The sequence below is a fragment of the Pristiophorus japonicus genome, chromosome 2 (genome assembly GCF_044704955.1).
Source record: "Pristiophorus japonicus isolate sPriJap1 chromosome 2, sPriJap1.hap1, whole genome shotgun sequence".
Classification (NCBI taxonomy): Eukaryota; Metazoa; Chordata; class Chondrichthyes; family Pristiophoridae; genus Pristiophorus; species Pristiophorus japonicus.
In genome coordinates, this window is record NC_091978.1 from 143,335,376 (window position 1) to 143,357,186 (window position 21,811).

Below are 21,811 nucleotides of genomic sequence, written 5' to 3' on the forward strand. Positions count from 1 at the left end.
TCTGCGAGTGGAACCCCTGTGAGCGAGTGTGGTTAGGATCTATAGGCCAACAGGAGGCGTGATAAGCGGGTTTGTAGGGAACCCCCTTGGAATCTGAGCATCCCCTGTTTGATTATCTGCACTGCTCGTTCTGCCTGGCCGTTTGAGGCCGGCTTGAACGGTGCCGTTCTAACATGGTTAATTCCATTGCCTGCCATGAAGTCCTGGAATTCAGTGCTTGTGAAGCACGGGCCATTGTCGCTGACCAAGATGTCCGGTAGACCGTGGGCGGCGAACAATGTCCGTAGACTTTCTACCGTGGCAGAGGATGTGCTTGAATTTAAAATGTCACACTCGATCCATTTGGAGTAGGCGTCTACTACAACCAAAAACATTTTCCCCATGAAAGGACCTGTGTAGTCCACATGGATGCGTGATCAAGGCTTGGCGGGCCATGGCCAGGGGCTAAGGGGGGCTTCCCTGGGCGCATGGCCCAGCTGGGTACACATGTTGCACCTGCGAACACAAAATTCCAGATCTGCGTCTATCCCTGGCCACCAAACGTGTGACCTGGCAATTGCCTTCATCGTGACAATGCCTGGGTGCCCATTGTGGAGTTCTCTGATGAACACCTCTCTGCCCATCTGGGGCATGACTACGCGTTTTCCCCACAGTAGGCAATCGGCCTGAATCGAGAGTTCATCCTTGCGCCTGTGAAATGGTTTAAATTTCTCAGGGCATGCCCTGTACGTGGCTGCCCAGTCCCCATTCAGGACACATTTCTTGACTAGAGACAATAGCGTGTCTCTATTTGTCCAGACTTTAATCTGACGGGCTGTCACGGGTGAGCCTTCGCTTCCGAAAGCTTCAACAGCCATGACCATCTCAGCAGCATGCTCGGTAGCCCCCTCAGTGGTGGCTAGTGGGAGCCTGCTGAGTGCATCGGCGTAGTTTTCGGTGCCCGGTCTGTGCCGAATTGTGTAGTCATAGGCAGCTAACGTGAGTGCCCACCTCTGTATGCGGGCCGATGCGTTTGCATTTATGGCCTTGTTGTCGGCCAAAAGGGATGTTAGGGGTTTGTAGAAACATAGAAACATAGAAACATAGAAAATAGGTGCAGGAGTAGGCCATTCGGCCCTTCTAGCCTGCACCGCCATTCAATGAGTTCATGGCTGAACATGCAACTTCAGTACCCCTGTGATCTCCAGCTCAAATTTCCTGCCAAATAGGTACTGGTGCATTTTCTTTACCGCATGCGAGCGCCTCCTTTTCTATCATCCCGTAGCCCCTTTCTGCCTGGGACAGACTCCTGGAGGCATAAGCTACCGGCTGTAACTGACCCTTGGCATTGACATGCTGCAACACACATCCGACACCATAGGACGACGCATCGCACGTTAACACAAGTTTCTTACATGGGTCATATAGCGTTAACAGATTGTTGGAACATAACAAATTGCGTGCTCTATTAAAAGCCCTTTCCTGGCTGTCCCCCCAGACCCATTCACGACCTTTGCGTAGGAGCACGTGTAGCGGCTCTAGCAGCGTGCTCAATTTGGGAAGAAAGTTACCAAAATAGTTCAGGAGCCCCAGGAATGAACGCAGCTCCGTCGTGTTACGGGGTCTGGGTGCTCTCTGAATCGCTTCCGTCTTGGATGCAGTAGGGCTGATCCCGTCTGCTGCTACCCTCATCCCCAGGAATTCTACCTCTGGAGCTAGGAAGACGCACTTCGCCTTTTTCAGTCGCAGACCTACCCGGTCCAGTCTGCGTAGCACCTCCTCCAGGTTGTGGAGGTGTTCTTCAGTATCGTAACCCGTAATGAGAATGTCGTCCTGAAAAACCACCGTCCCTGGAATCGACTTGAGGAGGCTTTCCATATTTCGTTGGAAGATCGCGGCGGCCGAGCGAATCCCGAACGGACATTTGTTGTACTCAAACAACCCCTTGTGAGTCGTGATGGTGGTCAGCTTCTTCGACTCACTCGCCAGCTCCTGGGTCATGTAAGCTGAGGTCAGGTCCAATTTTGAAAAAAGTTTGCCACCGGATAGCGTCGCAAAGAGGTCCTCCGCTCTTGATAGCGGGTACTGGTCTTGGAGTGATACCCAATTGATTGTGGCCTTGTAATCGCCACATATCCTGACCGATCCATCCGCCTTGAGCACCGGCACAATCGGGCTCGCCCAGTCACTGAATTCGACTGGCGAGATGATGCCTTCCCTCAACAGGCGGTCCAATTCGCCTTCTATCTTTTCCCGCATCACGTATGGCACCGCTCTGGCCTTGTGGTGTACTGGTCTGGCATCCGGGTTTATGTGAATCACTACCTTGGCCCCCATGAAAGTGCCAATGCCGGGTTGAAATAATGAGTCAAATTTGTCCAGGACCTGTGAGCATGATACTCGTTCCACAGAGGAAATTGCATTGACATCGCCCCATTTCCAGTTCATGACAGCAAGCCAACTCCTCCCCAGTCGTGCGGGACCATCCCCTGGGACAATCCAGAGTGACAACCTGTTCTTCGAATCTTTGTGGGTCACGACTACCGTGGCGTTGCCTAGCACTGGAATGATCTGCTTTGTGTAAGTCCGTAGCTGTGCGTCAATCGGCGATAATTTTGGCCTCCTGGCCTTGGATGCCCACAACTTTTCGAACTGTTTGTTACCCATCAGGGACTGGCTGGCACCCGTATCTAACTCCATTGATACTGGGATGCCATTGAGGAGCACTTTCATCATTATCGGTGGCGTCCTGGTGTATGAACTGTATACGTGCTCCACATGAACTCGCTGAACTTTAGCTTCCAGCGATTTTCCCCAGTGTCCATTTCTGCAATTTCTGCAGGTATTTTGCTCATCTCTGCAAACTCCGGCTGAATGTATGCCTCCACGCCTCCAGCATGAGTTGCGGTTTGAAACAAAAGGTCCCTTGCCAGTCGATCGTCCCTGACTGCCCCTGTTATTGTCCTTGAGTGCACCATTAACAGGTGTTGATGGCTCCATTACTGGCCGCATTGTCCCTTGCAATGGCGTGAATCGCTGTTCAGCTTGCCATTCTCTCTGTCGAACTCCCCCTCTGGGTTCGACTACATGTTGGGGCATGCCTGACTGCCCTTGTCTGCCTGGAGAACTGTGTGCTGCTTTAACAATGTTGAATCTCTGTCCCAACCATTCCTCAACACAGTACCTCTCGTCTGTTCTGCTAGTGGCCATGCTCGCGTGGTTTAAATCCCAGTTTCTTGTCGCCATTGATACGTCCTTACTACACAGTACAAATGCACAAGAGACCCATGCTTGAGAGAAGGTCAGCCTGTGACCTGTCCTTTATTCCTTAGTACTCAAGTGATGAAGGTGGGTGGAGCTTCCCCTTTTATAGCTGAAGGTCCAGGTTAGGAGTGTCTCCCACCTAGTGGTCAGTGTTCTCACGGTGTACAACTTAGGTCAGTTTATACATGGGTTACAATGCTGGTTGAATACATGACACTGATGAAGTGGGAACGGGAAGGGAAGGGGATCCTGGGGGCTAACTTCATTCTAGGCCACGGGATCATAGTGGATTTAAGAAACCACTGTCTTTGGGGGGCAGTATGTACGGGACAGGAGAGTGAGGTGGTGGTTATCCCAGAAAAACGGGGAAAAGGGTTGGTGTGCACCATGAAGCCAAAGGAGGGTTACGACCTTGAATCACTGGTCAGTAACACTCCGATGGAGTACCAAGAGTATGTGAGGACAAACCTTGCAGCTTTTGCCACTCACAAACACGACTGTGGAAGGATAAACGGGGTCGAGGTTAGCATAGATGGGGACCCCATGACCCGACCACAGAAACAATATAACTTTCCCAGGGAGCCGGAAGCAGACATGGAAACAGCCTTGGGTTCTTTGGTTAAACAGGGGGTATTGAGACCAATAGCTATCCATGTGAACTCTCCATTGTGGCCGGTTAAGAAACCGGACAACTCATGGAGAGCCACGGTGGACTATTGAGTACTCAAGCGTAACATCCCCGCCTGTGCACCCACCGTTGCTGCTGTCACCGACCTCATTGGAAGTATCCCAGCCTCCGTGACCATCTTCATGGTGCTGGATATTTCCAACGGGTTTTGGTCCATCCCCGTACGAAGAGAAGACCAGTACAAGTTTGCTTTTACCTTTAAAGGACAGCAAAACACTTGGAACTGTTTCCACAACAGCCTTAGCATTTTCCACCAATGTTTGGCCAACTGTTTCATGAGCTTCAGCAAACCCCAGCAGTTAGTACAGTATGTGGACGACCTTCTCCTATTCACCAACGAGGGGGAGGAGCATGGCCCACTGCTGGCTGAACTGCTGGAGCTGCAGAAAGAAGTAGAGTTAAAAGTGAACCCAAGAAGGCACAGATTGGCCAGAAGGAAGTAAAATTCCTGGGACTGGCTGTGCGCGCTGGGGAAAGAGCCATTAACAAAGCTAGAAGGGAAGCAGTGCAGAAGTTACCAGCCCCCAACACAGTAACAGGAGTAAGACCTTTTCTAGGGCTAACCGGGTACTGCAGAGATTTCATTGAGGATTATACAGCCACAGCAGCCCCTCTGCTCCGACTCCTACCCAAGGGAGTGGTGTGGAATTGGGACGAAGGTTGTGAGGCAGCATTTATCCAACTCAAGAATGACCTGCAGACTGTGCCAGATCTAGGAGCTATTGATGGGGTAAAGAGTTCTTCCTGGAGGTAGCAGCCAGTGGGGACAGTCTGAGCGCAGTACTGCTCCAGGAGCAGCACGGCCGGCCGAGGCCAGTGGTCTACTCCTGCAGGATACTCACGGATGTGGAGAAGGGATACTCCAACTGTGAGCGGCACCTCCTAGCTACTCATTGGGCTGTGAAAAGATCACTGATCTTCACAAGGGGTCCCCTATCACACTCCTTATCCACCATACGCCCTCCCAAATGCTCCTGGGCGGGAGAATCAAGGACAGGATAGTGAGCAGTACCTGCATTGCTCGCTGGACCCTACTCCTCTCTCAGATGGATCTAAGGGTAAAGGGTCTCTGCGAGCCAAGACTCGCAGCCAACGTGATCGATCCAGGGACAGCCCACCATTGCTCCGTAGAAGGGGTAAAGGAAATTAACATTGGCTTTCGGGCTGGGTTACACCACACAGGCCAAGAGATCTATGTGGATGGTTCAAGCACGATATCTACGGGCAAACGACTCACAGGCTGCGGATTGTATGACCCAGAGGCAGGCATTGCCCTGGTAATTAAACTCCCCAGTACTATGAGCACCCAGCACGCTGAACTGTCAGCAGTGGTGTATGTGGTCACATACCCCGAAGAATTCCCTACCCTATACACGATTTGCTTGGACTGTATGTTCACATGCAATTCGTGTACGGAGTACCTGGCTATCTGGTCCTGTTGCGGATACACAACTACTGATGGGAGACCCCTGGCAATTAAGCTTTTCCTGGAAAAGATCATGACAGCTGTGGGGGAGGAAGGGAAGATTTATATAAATGAAGTGAAGGCACATTCCACCACTGAACCCCGTAGCGAGGGAAACCAGCAGGCTGACATGTTGGCCAAGCAAGGTGCCCGCACGGGCAAGCTCTGGGATCCGTACAACCCAGGCCTCATCGCAGCAGTCAGAGGCAAGATTGGGATGACAGGAAGGGCAGGGGTAACATTGCCCCTGGACCTGAAAACGGTTCAGACCCAAGACCCCGTCCTCAAAACTGTCCTGAACACGCTAGCTAAAGGGGAGAAGGTAGACGGCCCATATGGCACCGCAGTGATTGCCATTAAAGAAGGCATGTGATTCAGGGGGGAGCAATAGGTGGTTCCGCAACACTGGAGAAAATTCCTCAAGCTGGCCCATGAGGGTCCAGGAGCAGGACACCCCAGACCTGAGACCACCTGGCAACGGGTGGAGCAGGCAGGGTGGTGGCCGGGACTCAGGGAAGACGTCTGCGAGTTCTGCACCAGCTGTCTGGTGTGCGCTGCCAACAACCCTGACCCTCAGAAAAGAAAGGTGTCTATGGGACATATCAGGAGGGTGGAGGGACCCTGGCAGTCGATCCAAATCGATTACATCGGCCCCTGTCCACTGCCCGTGGAGGCTACAAGTACTGCCTAGTATTGGTGGACGTGTTCATCAAATGGGTGGAAGCTTTCTCACGCCCAACAGCCACTGCCCTGGGAACAGCTAAGATCCTGGTCAGGGAAGTGTTCTCTTGATGGGGACTACTACAGTATGTGGAGTCCGACCAGAGGAGTCACTTCACCAGGCAGGTGATTCAGGAGACCCTTAAGGTGCTTGGCATCAAAGGGAAATGACATGTCACCCACAACCCGCAGTCATCCAGGCCTGTGGAGCGTTTAAACCGCACTATAAAAGAAACGTTGCGTAAAGAAACAGGGGACTCGCCCAAGAGGTGGGTAGAGGTCCTACCACTGGTCCTCATGGGGATCCGGGCTAGCCAGTCAAAGAGCACGGAGTACTCCCCGTACGAGCTCATGACCGGCAGAGCCATGTGAACCCCCACCCATGTATTAGCCCCGGTACTCACGGAAGGTCAGCTTAGGGACAGCTTTGTCAGGGACCTGTTTGAACAGACTCACTGGCAGGCTGCTAACAACAAGGGAAAACAGCATCGGAGCAACAGAATGCTGCTAGAACCCCGCAAACACCATGAGTGGGAGGTAGGGGACCAGGTCATGGTAAGGAACTACGCTCGAGTAGGGGTTTTTGAGACACTGTACATGGGACCGTACCACAATGTCGACAAGGCAAGCCCCATGGTCCATGCTGTGAAAATACTCTTCCGTACAAAGTGGTTCCACTTAAACCAGTGCAAACTTTTCAACCCCGGGATAGGAGCTAAGCGTAAAGGACAGCCAGAAACAGGGAACCATGCTAAAGAAAGGGATCCTCAGCCAGAAGCCCGCGACTGTGGAAATCCCACAGGGGACGGGGCAGACCCACAGACTGCACCTAGAAGGGCGGTGGACTGTGTGGAGGGGCTATCCCTCCAATCATTTGGGACTCAGATGCACCCCCAGTAGTCAGAACCCTGAGAAGGACTCTCTGCATGCCACGGCCTAAACACTGTGTTCACCAGCGCCCCAATTCAAGTGGTTCAGCCATGGAAGAGGGATCAACTGCAAAGGCGTACCTAAGATCAGGGGCCAGCCTGCGAGCAGGGACCCCCAGCCGGTAGTCTTGGGTGACGAGGGACCGCCGAAAGAGATAGTGGTGGACCAGCAACCAATTGGGAGTCCCCAGCTCGCAGCCCTCGACCAGGTAGAACCCTCAGGTGATGAAATGAACCATGCAGCCACCCCCAAAGGGGTAGTGTGCTGCAGCACCGGAGGGGACATTCCCCCAATAGTGTGGGACTCAGACCCACCTCTGGTCAGGGCATTACGGGTCCTGCGGTACAGGCCAACTTACTACCGGCCCCGCTGGAAACCCAGAGGCCAGAGAAGAAAGGAGAAGGACAGGAATTACCTTGGCCACCTGGAGACGGGTGGCAGATGTACAGAAATAGCACAATATGAGTTAAAGTAAGTTTAGTAAGGATCTAGCGTAGTGTAGGATTATCTGTGTAATGATAGTGAGATATGTACTAGTTATTGGGGAAAGGAAAAGACCCCACCTTGTAGGCAGTAAAAGAAGCACTACAAGATTAATAAGAGTAGTACGAGACAAAAGTTAATAACAGACATCAGTTCCGATGGGAATTGGATAAGATAGCCAGTCGATTAAAGGCTTAATTGTGTTTTCCGAGAAGAAATGAGCCCAAATTGGAACTTGATCACCTTTTGTCAAGCCAGAGAGTTTTCTCAGGGCCGGACAATCTGTTTTATGTGCCCCTACAGGAAGGAGAACAACATGAGAAGGGTCCTGTTCCTGCTCGCCCTGATAAGGATGAGCAGCGGCAGCCGAGGAGACGTGGAAGAATCCCTCATTTATGGGTGCTCGGGAGAGAGAGCACCGATCGTGACTGCAGGGGGTGGCACACCGGGTGTGGAAGAACTCACCGTTTATGCCCACGAAGGGAGGTGGCCAGGGTGACTGGAGTCTAATTCCACTCACTAGTCCAGCCAGGAAGGGTTTACCTATGGGGAGACCTCCATTCCATGCCCCAGGATATGGGTCGTTGCTGCGCGAGTCAGTGTTACAGAGGGAAAATGTGTGTGTTTGACTTGTAAAGGACAGATGCCCCCTGGGTAGATGGTGGTGGCTCAGGAAGCTGAGCAAGGATGTGTGAGACCAGGAATCTGACTGGGAAAGACTCGGTAATGACATGTACCGTATCATCACGGGGACACGGGGAGGAGTGAAGGTGTGTTGGAAAAGTGATGGGAGTCTGAACAGGGAATTTACGTTTGCATGTGGGGGTCAGAGGAGATCTGTACAGGGTATTGGTGAGGCCGCACCTGGAGTGCTGCGTGCAGTTTTGGTCACCTTACTTAAGGAAGGATATACTAGCTTTGGAGGGGGTACAGAGACGATTCACTAGGCTGATTCCAGAGATGAGGGGGTTACCTTATGATGATAGATTGAGTAGACTGGGTCTTTACTCGTTGGAGTTCAGAAGGATGAGGGGTGATCTTATAGAAACATTTAAAATAATGAAAGGGATAGACAAGATAGAGGCAGAGAGGTTGTTTCCACTGGTCGGGGAGACTAGAACTAGGGGGCACAGCCTCAAAATACGGGGGAGCCAGTTTAAAACCGAGTTGTGAGGAATTTCTTCTCCCAGAGGTTGTGAATCTGTGGAATTCTCTGCCCAAGGAAGCAGTTGAGGCTAGCTCATTGAATGTATTCAAATCACAGATGGATAGATTTTTTACCAATAAGGGAATTAAGGGTTATGGGAACGGGGGGTAAGTGGAGCTGAGTCCACTGGAAAAGGCAGGGTGAAGCTGCTGGAAAGGTAACTTTCCAGTGGAGAGCGAAGCAGCTTGCGGGCAACCGCAAAGGGATTACCACAGCTAAATTCACCGAGGAAAAGGTAGGAATTTTCCTGGCAGGGCCCCCACGATATTTTCAATGCGGTGCTCGAACGCAACACTGCTGGGGCCCTTTGGTAGGTAAATAGTTTTATTTCTTATTCGTATTTTTAATGTCATTTTCCATGGTCCACAGTATTTAGCTTTTCATATAATTTCATGAATTATTAGTGTTTTATGTCATATCCCATCATCCGCAGTATTTAGCTTTTCATATAGTTTTATTAATTATTAGTGTTTTTATGTCATATTCCATCATCCGCAGTATTTAGCTTTTCATATAGTTTTATTCATTGTTTTGGCTCCATTAAACTTGCTGAGTGCTGCTCAGAGGTTTGCACATAATTTTGTATGATTTTCAGGTCTGCCTCTTTAGTGGAGGCCTGTGAGCTGCAGAGACCTGCTTGGCCAAAACAATGAATAAAACTATATGAAAAGCTAAATAATGTGGATGATGGAATATGACATAAAAACACTAATAATTAATATAACTATATAGTTCACTCTGAGGATGGGAGGAGTGTTGGGAGGGTGACACCTGGTACACCTGCTCAGAAGTGGGAAGGCACGCAGGAGAAGGCATCACCATCAGCACCATGCAGAGAGGCAAGGGAGGCAGCAGCCATGATTCATTTATTCTGCACCAGACCAATGTGCCCACCATCTTGACCGGCCTAAATCAGGATTGCAGTTGACTGCTTGGGGACAAGGGATATCCCCTGTCCACTTGGCTGCTCACTCCACTGCGGAACCCCAGGACAGTGACAGAGCATGCGTACGATGGCGCTCATTGTGACATCAGGTACATCATCGAGCAGTGCATAGGCCTTCTTAAGCAGAGGTTCCGGTGCCTGGACAGCTCTGGTGGCACCCTGCAGTACTCTCCTCGATGGGTCTCCATAATCGTCATGGTCTGCTGCATGCTGCATAACCTGGCCATATTGAGGGATAGCCGCTGGAGGTCGAGCCAGCAGTACCACCTGATGATGATGATGAGGAGGAGGCACAGGAGGAGGAAGAGGTGGCATAGAAGTAGGAGGAGGATCTCCGTCGCCCCAGAGTTTGGAGGTGTTGACCCATCGCCACGCTGAAAGGGCCGAGTGCAGACTGGCCAGCACCCTCCTGGGAGGCTGTGTCCTTACATATATGGAGGTGCCTGACACCACCCCTGCAATTTCCTCCATGCATTATGTACAGCTTGTCTGCCAGGTCTTCCCACATCAGGAAACATTATTCTTCTTCTGTCCTCCCCGCTTTCCATATCTCGGGAGCCTATTATCAGCAGACATCGATGACGAGGTTCAACACTACCTCCAGTGCGTCAGCGAAGCCTTCAGCCGCCTGAGGAAGAGAGTGTTCGAAGATCAGGTCCTCAAATCTGGCACCAAGCTTATGATCTGTAGTGATACCCGCCCTCCTTTATGGCTCAGAGACATGAACCATATACAGTAGACACATTAAATTGCTGGAGAAATATCACTAGCAATGCCCCCGCAAGATTCTGCAAATCCCCTGGGAGGACAGGCGCACCAATATCAGTGTTCTCGATCAAGTCAACATCCCCTGCATCGAAGCACTGACCACAGTTGACCAGCTCCGTTGGGCGGGCCACATTGTTCGCATGCCCGACACGAGACTCCCAAAGCAAGCACTCTACTCGCAACTCCTACACTGCAAGCGAGCCCCAGGTGGACGGAGGAAACATTTCAAGGACACCCTCAAAGCCTCTTTGATAAAGTGCAACATCCCCACCGACACCTGGGAGTCCCTGGCCAAAGGCCATCCTAAATGGAGGAAGATCATCCGGGAGGGCACTGAGCATCTCGAGTCTCGTCGGCAAGAGCATGCAGAAAACAAGCGCAGGCAGCGGAAGGAGCGTGCAACAAACCAGACTCCCCACTGATCCTTTCCTCCAATGACTGTCTGTCCCACCTGCAACAGAGACTGTAATTCCCATATTGGACTGTTCAGTCACCTGAGAACTCACTTTTGGAGTGGAAGCAAGTCTTCCTCGATTTTGAGGGACTGCCTATGATGGTTGGAGGAGGCCACAAAATGCGACAGAAGCTGTCCGCTCCAGAGAGGATACCATTCTTCCCAAGAATGCTGTTTTTGATGCCTTGTAAGGTATCATACCTAAAAATATTTTAAAATTGGATTAAGTCTTCAGGGGTTCAGGCCATATCTTAGGCCTGGAGCCAGAAGTGGGCCCCATCTGTACCCCCACAATCCTGCCAGACATCCAAGCAGTGCACTGGAAGGGCTGTGAAATTTCAGCGCTGTTATGTCTTGGAGGGTCATAGCTTTAGCGGGGTGCTCTATGCAACACTGTTAGGATCACTACAGTTTCTAATTACATCAATTATTTGGATTCAAAAATCCAATGCAAGGTGGTCAAATTTGTGCATGATACCAAACTGGAAGGGACAGTAGATTCAGAGAAGGTAGCTCAGAAGTTACAGATTAAGTTCGACAAAATATGTAGGTGGGTAGAACAATGGCAAAAGAAGTTCAGTGTGGAATTTTGTCAAATTTGGAAGTCTGTGTGAAAGACATTGTGGGCTTTCCACAGTCCATTTGGGACCTCTAGGTTATTATTATACAGATAATCATCAGGCTTTAGATCAGTTGGGTGTCAGCCTTGACTCTGTTGTAGCACTCTTGCCTCTGAATCAGAGTCCCACTCCAGAGACTTCAGCACATAGTGGGAGAAATTTGGTTGTTTAGCACCACCATTCGCACCAGAGAGGGGCGCTAAGGGGCCGCGAAACGCCTACTGCCCGAGCGCCATGCTACGTCAGCCTGCCGTGAACTTCACTAATGGTTTAGCGGCAGCACTGTCATTTAGCGCTGCACATTCTACTGCCAACCCACAAGAGTGTGCAACGCCCCCTTTGCGATGCTTTTCTGAAATTGACTGCTTTTCCTGCCATTGTGCCTGGCGCTACTGCACTGGTGCACAGAGGAACCAGGGTCGATATCACAGGGAATGAAGAGATAAGTGTCGAGAGTCAAATTTTTAACAATGAATTCCCTCTCTTACCTGTGGAAGGCTGTTGGTTGACTCCCTTCCATTTTTTTGCAGGTTTCACATGGTCGACCTCATCTCCTGTTTAGGCGCTAGAATGTCGGTATCTTAGCACCTCAAGATGAGAAATTCTCCCGCGCTACTGCCTGGCGATGGGCCTTTGTACAGATGAGATGTTTGTACAGAAATACTGATGATTTCAGACTAATGTTCAGTTTAAATGTTTTTTATTTAACAAAACCTTTGTAGCGCATTGGCTCCTTTTGCTGCACCATTACACGCTGATGATTCCTTAACATCAAATGGTACAATCACAATTAACTTCGATTAACTTAAACTTTAACAGTCACCAAGGTGATGCCCATCATTGATGCATGACCTGCACACCCAGCAGTGTGTCAGCCTGGTAAATAACACCAAAGTTCTTTCAGGCAAAGCGATCATTGATGAGCTCCTGACGTAAGGCTCTTGCAGCTATCATGCCACCATGGGCCCTTTCATGCGGTTTACAGGGGGGCGAGGGCATAGCTTCAGCTTCAACCTGATTGTTTTGGGCCGATGTCAGCGTCCACCTTCTCATACTCCTCTTCCTCTCTCTGGTGAGGTGGACTGTCAGACTCATCAGGCAATTCTTGAGGTGCTAAGATACCGACATTCTAGTGCCTAAACAGGAGATGAGGTCGACCATGTGAAACCTGCAAAAAAATGGAAGGGAGTCAACCAACAGCCTTCCACAGGTAAGAGAGGGAATTCATTGTTAAAAATTTGACTCTCGACACTTATCTCTTCATTCCCTGTGATATCAACCCTGGTTCCTCTGTGCACCAGTGCAGTAGTGCCAGGCACAATGGCAGGAAAAGCAGTCAATTTCAGAAAAGCGTTGCAAAGGGGGCGTTGCACACTCTTGTGGGTTTCCTGATAGCCAAGTTGTGTAGCATGGAGCACACCACCATGAATTGAGCTATCTGCTCAGGGTGGTATTGGAGCTCGTCTCCTGAGTGGTCCAGGCATCTAAAGCACTGCTTCAGCACTCCAATGGTTTTCTCCATGATATTGCGAGTTGCTCTGTGGCTCTCGTTGTATCGCCTCTCGGCTTCGGTGTGGGTGTCACGCAGGGGAGTCATCAGCCAGATGGCGAGGCCATATCCTTTGTCCCCAAGCATCCAGCATTGACCTTGTGGCTGATTGTTAAACAAGTCAGATACAGTGCTCTCATGCAGGATGTGAGCATCATGGAAGCTGCCCAAAAATTGAGCATTCACTGCCAGTATAATTTGCTGGTGATCGACAACCATTTGGACATTCAGGGAGTGGAATCCCTTGCGGTTCTTGAAAAGCTCTGCATCCTGAAAAAGTGCCCGCATCACGATGTGCGTACAGTCTATTGCTCCCTGCACCTTGGGGAAGTTTGCAATTCTGGAGAATCCTAGAGCCCTCTCAGTCCGTGCCTCCCTGGTCATAGGGAAGCTGATGAAGTCCCCCCTGCATGCGTACAGGGCTTCAGTGACCTGTCTAATGCAGCGATGTGTGGCATGCTGAGAAAGTCTGCAAATGTCGCCAGATGTGGCCTGAAAAGAACCCGAGGCATAGAACAACAGTGCCACAGTGACTTTGACATCAATGGAGAGTGCAGTACTGATGGTGCTGGCAGGCTGCAGATTTGCCTTTATCAGCTGGCATACCTCAGTGATAACCTCTTTGTGGAAGCGCAGCTTCCGAAGGCAGGTGGTGTCGGGCAACTCGTGATAAGAATGCTTCTCTTTGTACTTGAGGCGGGTGTAACATCTGGTCCTCCTCATCTGTCTGTCACTTCTTAATTGGGCACATAATACAGTGGAGCGTTCCGTCGACAATGTCGAGTCTGATGTATGTGTTTGGTCACCAAGAGAGGGTGTGAAAGGACAGGCCCCATTGCAGTAGCTCTCTGTTTTCCACCGATTGGTCACAAACAATGAATGCCCTGACGAACATACCTCTTCAATTCCAATCGGTCACAGTGTGGTCAAGATGTTTTTAGAGATGTTCACATCAACTCCAACGACGTGCAGAGTACATCCGAATTCCGCCGAGGTTGAAGCACAGCAGCTTTTTAAAGGACACGACATGTGATCTACAACATGGCATCCATAATGCTGTGATTCATTCCGGTTAGTTCCACTTTTTGTGGGCGTTTTTTTGGGGCGAGTGATATTGTGGGCGATATGTGTGCAAAGTGAAGAAATTGACAATGGGCGATCTCCATGGCTGTTAGTTTGGGTAAATATGCTCTTTACGACAAAAAACAGTGGGTGGGCGTTAATATTGAATCTCGGCATTAATTCCATATGGAAAGTAATGCTGGGCAATATTATGAGCGTTGATTTTGCCCATTCTGCTGATTCTGCCCCCAAAAAGTGGGCGGGTGGTAATATATTTTCTCAGCGTTAAGCACATGGGGAAAGTAACGCTCAGTGATAAGTTTCCGCAAAATGCCCGCCAGTTTCCATTTTGTGCCAAAATGGGCGATATATGGGCGTTATACATAATTTCAGCGGTAACATGGGAGTTAAGTGAGCGTTAAGCAGGCAAAAACCATGGAGGTTCTAGCCCAATGTTTTGTGCTGCAATTTGCTGGACGTGTGAGATGGTAACAGCATGGCGCCCTCTACAGGACATCTGGGACCTGAGTGAACAGGGCATCAACTGTCCTTAATCAATCAGATTGAAGGGTCTTGAAATTAACAGCGCAGTCTGAGAAGGCAATGTTAAGTTAGAGTGGGTGAATTCTTTTAAAGAAAATATTCAACAATAATTACAGGTTTAACCTCCTTTATCCAACACCCTCGGGACTTGGCCTGTGCCGAATAAGGGATTTTGCCAGATAAAGGGAGGTCAGCCCGAGGGGGGGAGGCGGCCCAAGGTCAGCGAGGGGGGGGGAGGAGGTGGCCCGAGATTGGGGAGGGGGGGTGAGGAGGTGGGTGCCTTGGGCAGGCCTGAAGGGTCGGCGGGCCCCTGGCAGGCTGAGTGTCAGTAGGCCCCAAAGTTAGGGTGGAGGTTAGGTGTGTTCTGCGCATGTGCCCACAGCCACCAGAATCATGCCGAACAAAGGGTGGTGCCAGAAAAGGGAGTCCCGGATAAAGGAGTTCCAACCTGTAAAACCTGAAGGAATGAGACTCCACACTTTTAATAGATAATTTTCAGTGTCAGAGAGGTTAACTGCCTGTGATGAACATTTATAACACTGTTAAAAAGAAAAAAAAAGAAATTCTTGCATTTATATAGCACCTTTCATGACCACCGGATATCCCAAAGCACTTCACAGCCAATGAAGTACTTTTGAAGAGTAGTCACTGTTGTAATGTAGGAAGGGTACTTAGACTTGGAATGACTTGATTTATTTGTGGTGAGTTTACTTTCCATCTATTGGGCAAGTACAGGAACTTCTCGCTGCTCAATACATTTGAACGGGGAGCCAAACAGTGACATGCCGATTTAATAAAGCTAATGGCGGAGCGGTACTTCGAACATCCTAAACCAGATCCTGAGTGATCTGCGAGCAAAGCTATGGGAAATAAACTAAACATTTAAAATAATTGTTAATTTCAAATTGCACAAAAATCACCAGTTGGCTAATTTTAGATTCTTTAAATTTATTCGTTCTTGCGATGTGGGGTCAGCAGCAAGCCCAGCATTTATTGTCCATCCCTAACTGCCCTTGAGAAGGTGGTGGTGAGCTGTCTTCTTGAACTGCTGTAGTCCATGTGTCGAAGATACTCCCATAGTGCTGTTAGGGAGGGAATTCCAGGATTTTGACCCAGCGACAATAAATGAACCGCAAAATATTTCGAAGTCAGGATGGTATGTAACTGGAGGGGAACTTGCAGGTGATGGTTTTCCCATGCGACAGCTGCCCTTGTCTCTCTATAATCATAGAATTATAGAAATTTACAGCATGGAAGGAGGCCATTTCGTGGCTGCCGGCCGACCAGCCTGATACCACTTTCCAGCTCTTGGTCCGTAGCCCTGTAGGTTATGGCACTTTAAGTGCACATCCAAGTATTTTTTCAATGTAGTGAGAGTTTCTGCTTCTATCACCTTTTCAGGCAGTGAGTTCCAGACCCCACCACCCTCTGGGTAAATAAATTTCCCCTCATATCTCCTCTAAACTTCCCCCCAATTACTTTAAATCTATGTATCCTGGTTTGTTGACCCCTATGCCAAGGAAAACAGGACCTTCCTATCCACTCTATCCAGGTCCCTCATAATTTTAAACACCTCAATCAGTTCTCCCCTCCGCCTCCTCTGTTCCAAAGAAAACAGACCCAGCATCTCCAATCTTTCCTCATAGCCAAAATTCTCCAGTCCAGGCAACATTCTTGTAAATCTCCTCTGTGCCCTTTCCAGTGCAATCACATCTTTCCTGAAATTGGTGACCAGAACTGCACAAAATACTCCAGCTGCAACCGAACCTGTGTTTTTATACAGTTCAGGCATTAGCTTCCTGCTCTTGTATTCTATGCCTCGACTAATAAAGGCAAGTATTCCATATGCCTTCTTAACCACCTTATCTACCTGGCATGCTATCTTTAGGGATCTGTGGGGCTGCACTACAAGGTCTCTATGTTTGTCTACACTATTCAGTGTCGTACCATTTAATGTGTATTCCCTTGCCTATGAGACCTCCCCAAATGCATTAGCTCACACTTATCCAGATTGAATTCCATTTGCCACTGATCCGCCCACCTGACCAGTACATTGATATCTTCCTGCAATCCGCAGTTTTCTTCTTCATTATCAACCACACAGCCTAGTTTAGTATCATCTGCAAACTTCTTATTCATACCTCCAACATTCAAGTTAAAGTCATTGATATATAACAACAAAAAGCAAGGGATCCAGCACTGAGCCCTGCAGAACTCCACTAGATACAGCCTTCCAGTCACAAAAACACCCATCAACCATTAAAGGTAGTCGAGATCGCAGGTTTTGGAGGTGCTGTCGAAGAAGCCTTGGCGAATTGCTGCAGTGCATCTTATAGATGGAATACACAGTGTGCCGGTGGTGGAGGGAGTAAATGTTTAAGGTGGTGGATGGGGTGTTAATCAAGTGGGCTGCTTTGTCCTGGATGGTGTCAAGCTTCTTGAGTGTTGGAGCTTGTCTCTCCCAGGTAAGTGGAGAGTATTCCATCACTCCATCGCACTCCTGACTTGTGCCTTGTAGATCATGGAAAGGCTTTGCGAAATCAAGAGGTGATACACTCGCCACAGAATACCCAGCCTCTGACCTTCTCTTGTTGCCCCCAATATTTATGTGGCTGGTCCAGTTAAGTTTCTGGTCAATGGTGACCCCCAGATTGTTGGTGATGGGGGATTCGGCAATGGTAATGACGTTGAATGTCAAGGAGCAGTGATTAGACTCTCACTTGTTGCAGATAATTATTGCCTGTTACTTATGTGGCATGAATGTTAGTGCCACTTATCAACCCAACCCGGAATATTGTCCAGGTCTTGTTGTATGCAGGCATGGACTGCTTCATTATCAGAGGAGTTGCGAATGGAACTGAAAACTGTGCAATCATCAGCGAACTTCCCCACTTCTGATGGTCAGAATCATCTGTCAATAAGTGGTTTAATTGTTGACTTAATCTTCACCTGGCAGTGCATTATTATTGGTTAACTGTAATTAAAATAGCTATGTATAGGATTTGATAGAGACAGATGGCACCTGTCCACACAGTCTTGGTATATTATCTGCGATCTTGAGAAATCCAAAAGGGGTTCCTGTAATAATATATGTCAGTCTAATTTTCTGTGGTGAAAACTATTATCACTTACACTCTGCACAAGTTCCACCCATAAGTTGATGTTTTGGCTTATATTTAATCTGATTAGTCCGAGGACAGAACTCCTGCATCCTGGTTAATATCAAAAACCATTGCCCGCATTTTGTAAATCTTAGCACCTTGGCAGTAATGACATCTTTCATCTCTCTCTATTTAGTTCAAAAATACAGTCACTCTATAACTACTGAAATGAATGGAATGAAAATCAAACAGGTTCTGCAATGCATGGCCGATCCGCTCCATCAGTTACCTCCCAAGCAATGAAGGTGAAAATTACTACCCAATTAATGTTAATGGCAATTGACTGATGCTTTCAGTTAATTTATTGCCATGATTGGACATATGCAGGCTCACTACAAGAATGCATACCCGCTCCCTGCCTGTCAAGTAACAGGAATCAAACTGTTCACACTAACAAGCATGTTCAATGATCAGCAATTGGATGTCCTTGGAATTCAAAAAACACATCTGCGCGGTCACAGTGCCAACAGGAGACATACTCAGCTCGGTTGACTAAGTGCCAGTTTTTCCTTTTGCTAAGTGCCATTTCCAAGAAAAAGCTAAACTCTTAGAGATAGCAAAGTGCCAATATAGCCTTAGCTGTGATTCATTCTTCCTAAGCGTTGGAGTTCAACACTCATATTTTTTGCTGTATTACTTTTAAATCAGTTCCAAAATAGTGTTACGCCATTTAAAAAGAAAGACTTGTATCTATATAGTGCCTTTCATAATCTCAGGATGTCGCAAAGCACTTTACAGATAATGCAGTACTTTTGAAGTGTAGTCACTGTTATAATGTAGGAAACGCCACAGCCAATTTACGTACAGCACGATCTCACAGACAGTAATGTGATAATGACCAGATATTCTGTTTTCTTTTTCTCTCAAATCTACTTCACCACTTATATAACACTGCTAAATAGACATTTATCTATCCATCCAATAATTGATTACATGCTAAATAGCTGCCATTTCCAAAATTTGTCATGAGCTTTACATTGCAGACTAATTAGGTTTTTCTTCAGGAGATGGTAAAAATGCATCTTATTGTGGATTGAGGCTAGTGAGGCCATAGTGAGCATGGTGGAGAGGAGGTTGGCCTCACTCCATCTTACAAGAGGAGTCAGACCACTCCCTTCTGTGTTCAAGAGTATATGGAGGATATTGCACAGGAGGTGTCTGCTGTAGACACTGTGCCCAGGACTGGCACACAGTGCCGAAAAAAGTTCAATGACCTCACGAGCGTCATCAGGGTGAGTACCATTTCCATCTATGCATGCCTCCATTACTTGCAACATTAATCTCACACACTATGTTAAGTGCTTCAAGTCTCTGGTCCCTCTCAATACTCAGCCTTTCACAATGCATAACAAAGATGAATGCTTACATTGGCAACTATTGGCTTTTAATGATCTATGCACATAGAAACATAGAAACATAGAAAATAGGTGCAGGAGCAGGCCATTCAGCCCTTCTAGCCTGCACCGCCATTCAATGAGTTCATGGCTGAACATGAAACTTCAGTACCCCCTTCCTGCTTTCTCGCCATAACCCTTGATCCCCCGAGTAGTAAGGACTTCATCTAACTCCCTTTTGAATATATTTAGTGAATTGGCCTCAACTACTTTCTGTGGTAGAGAATTCCACAGGTTCACCACTCTCTGGGTGAAGAAGTTTCTCCTCATCTCGGTCCTAAATGGCTTACCCCTTATCCTCAGACTGTGACCCCTGGTTCTGGACTTCCCCAACATTGGGAACATTCTTTCTGCATCTAACCTGTCTAAACCCGTCAGAATTTTAAACGTTTCTATGAGGTCCCCTCTCATTCTTCTGAACTCCAGTGAATACAAGCCCAATTGATCCAATCTTTCTTGATAGGTCAGTCCCGCCATCCCGGGAATCAGTCTGGTGAACCTTCGCTGCACTCCCTCAATAGCAAGAATGTCCTTCCTCAAGTTAGGAGACCAAAACTGTACACAATACTCCAGGTGTGGCCTCACCAAGGCCCTGTACAACTGTAGCAACACCTCCCTGCCCCTGTATTCAAATCCCCTCGCTATGAAGGCCAACATGCCATTTGCTTTCTTAACCGCCTGCTGTACCTGCATGCCAACCTTCAATGACTGATGTACCATGACACCCAGGTCTCGTTGCACCTTCCCTTTTCCTAATCTGTCACCATTCAGATAATAGTCTGTCTCTCTGTTTTTACCACCAAAGTGGATAACCTCACATTTATCCACATTATACTTCATCTGCCATGCATTTGCCCACTCACCTAACCTATCCAAGTCACTCTGCAGCCTAATAGCATCCTCCTCGCAGCTCACACTGCCACCCAACTTAGTATCATCCGCAAATTTGGAGATACTGCATTTAATCCCCTCGTCTAAATCATTAATGTACAATGTAAACAGCTGGGGCCCCAGCACAGAACCTTGCGGCACTCCACTAGTCACTGCCTGCCATTCTGAAAAGTACCCGTTTACTCCTACTCTTTGCTTCCTGTCTGACAACCAGTTCTCAATCCACGTCAGCACACTACCCCCAATCCCATGTGCTTTAACTTTGCACATTAATCTCTTGTGTGGGACCTTGTCGAAAGCCTTCTGAAAGTCCAAATATACCACATCAACTGGTTCTCCTTTGTCCACTTTACTGGAAACATCCTCAAAAAATTCCAGAAGATTTGTCAAGCATGATTTCCCTTTCACAAATCCATGCTGACTTGGACCTATCATGTCACCATTTTCCAGATGCACTGCTATGACATCCTTAATAATTGATTCCATCATTTTACCCACTACTGAGGTCAGGCTGACCGGTCTATAATTCCCTGTTTTCTCTCTCCCTCCTTTTTTAAAAAGTGGGGTTACATTGGCTACCCTCCACTCCATAGGAACTGATCCAGAGTCAATGGAATGTTGGAAAATGACTGTCAATGCATCCGCTATTTCCAAGGCCACCTCCTTAAGTACTCTAGGATGCAGGCCATCAGGCCCTGGGGATTTATCTGCCTTCAATCCCATCAATTTCCCCAACACAATTTCCCGACTAATAAAGATTTCCCTCAGTTCCTCTTCCTTACTAGACCCTCTGACCCCTTTTATATCCGGAAGGTTGTTTGTATCCTCCTTAGTGAATACCGAACCAAAGTACTTGTTCAATTGATCCGCCATTTCTTTGTTCCCCGTTATGACTTCCCCTGATTCTGACTGCAGGGGACCTACGTTTGTCTTCACCAACCTTTTTCTCTTTACATACCTATAGAAACTTTTGCAATCCGCCTTAATGTTCCCTGCAAGCTTCTTCTCGTACTCCATTTTCCCTGTCCTAATCAAACCCTTTGTCCTCCTCTGCTGAGTTCTAAATTTCTCCCAGTCCCCAGGTTCGCTGCTATTTCTGGCCAATTTGTATGCCACTTCCTTGGCTTTAATACTATCCCTGATTTCCCTAGATAGCCACGGTTGAGCCACCTTCCCCTTTTTATTTTTACGCCAGACAGGAATGTACAATTGTTGTACTTCATCCATGCGGTCTCTAAATGTCTGCCATTGCCCATCCACAGTCAACCCCCTAAGTATCATTCGCCAATCTATCCTAGCCAATTCTCGCCTCATACCTTCAAAGTTACCCTTCTTTAAGTTCTGGACCATGGTCTCTGAAATTACTGTTTCATTCTCCATCCTAATGCAGAATTCCACCATATTATGGTCACTCTTCCCCAAGGGGCCTCGCACAATGAGATTGCTAATTAATCCTCTCTCATTACACAACACCCAGTCTAAGATGGCCTCCCCCCTAGTTGGTTCCTCAACATATTGGTCTAGAAAACCATCCCTTATGCACTCCAGGAAATCCTCCTCCACCGTATTGCTTCCAGTTTGGCTAGCCCAATCTATGTGCATATTAAAGTCACCCATTATAACTGCTACACCTTTATTGCATGCACCCCTAATTTCCTGTTTGATGCCCTCCCCAACATCCCTATTA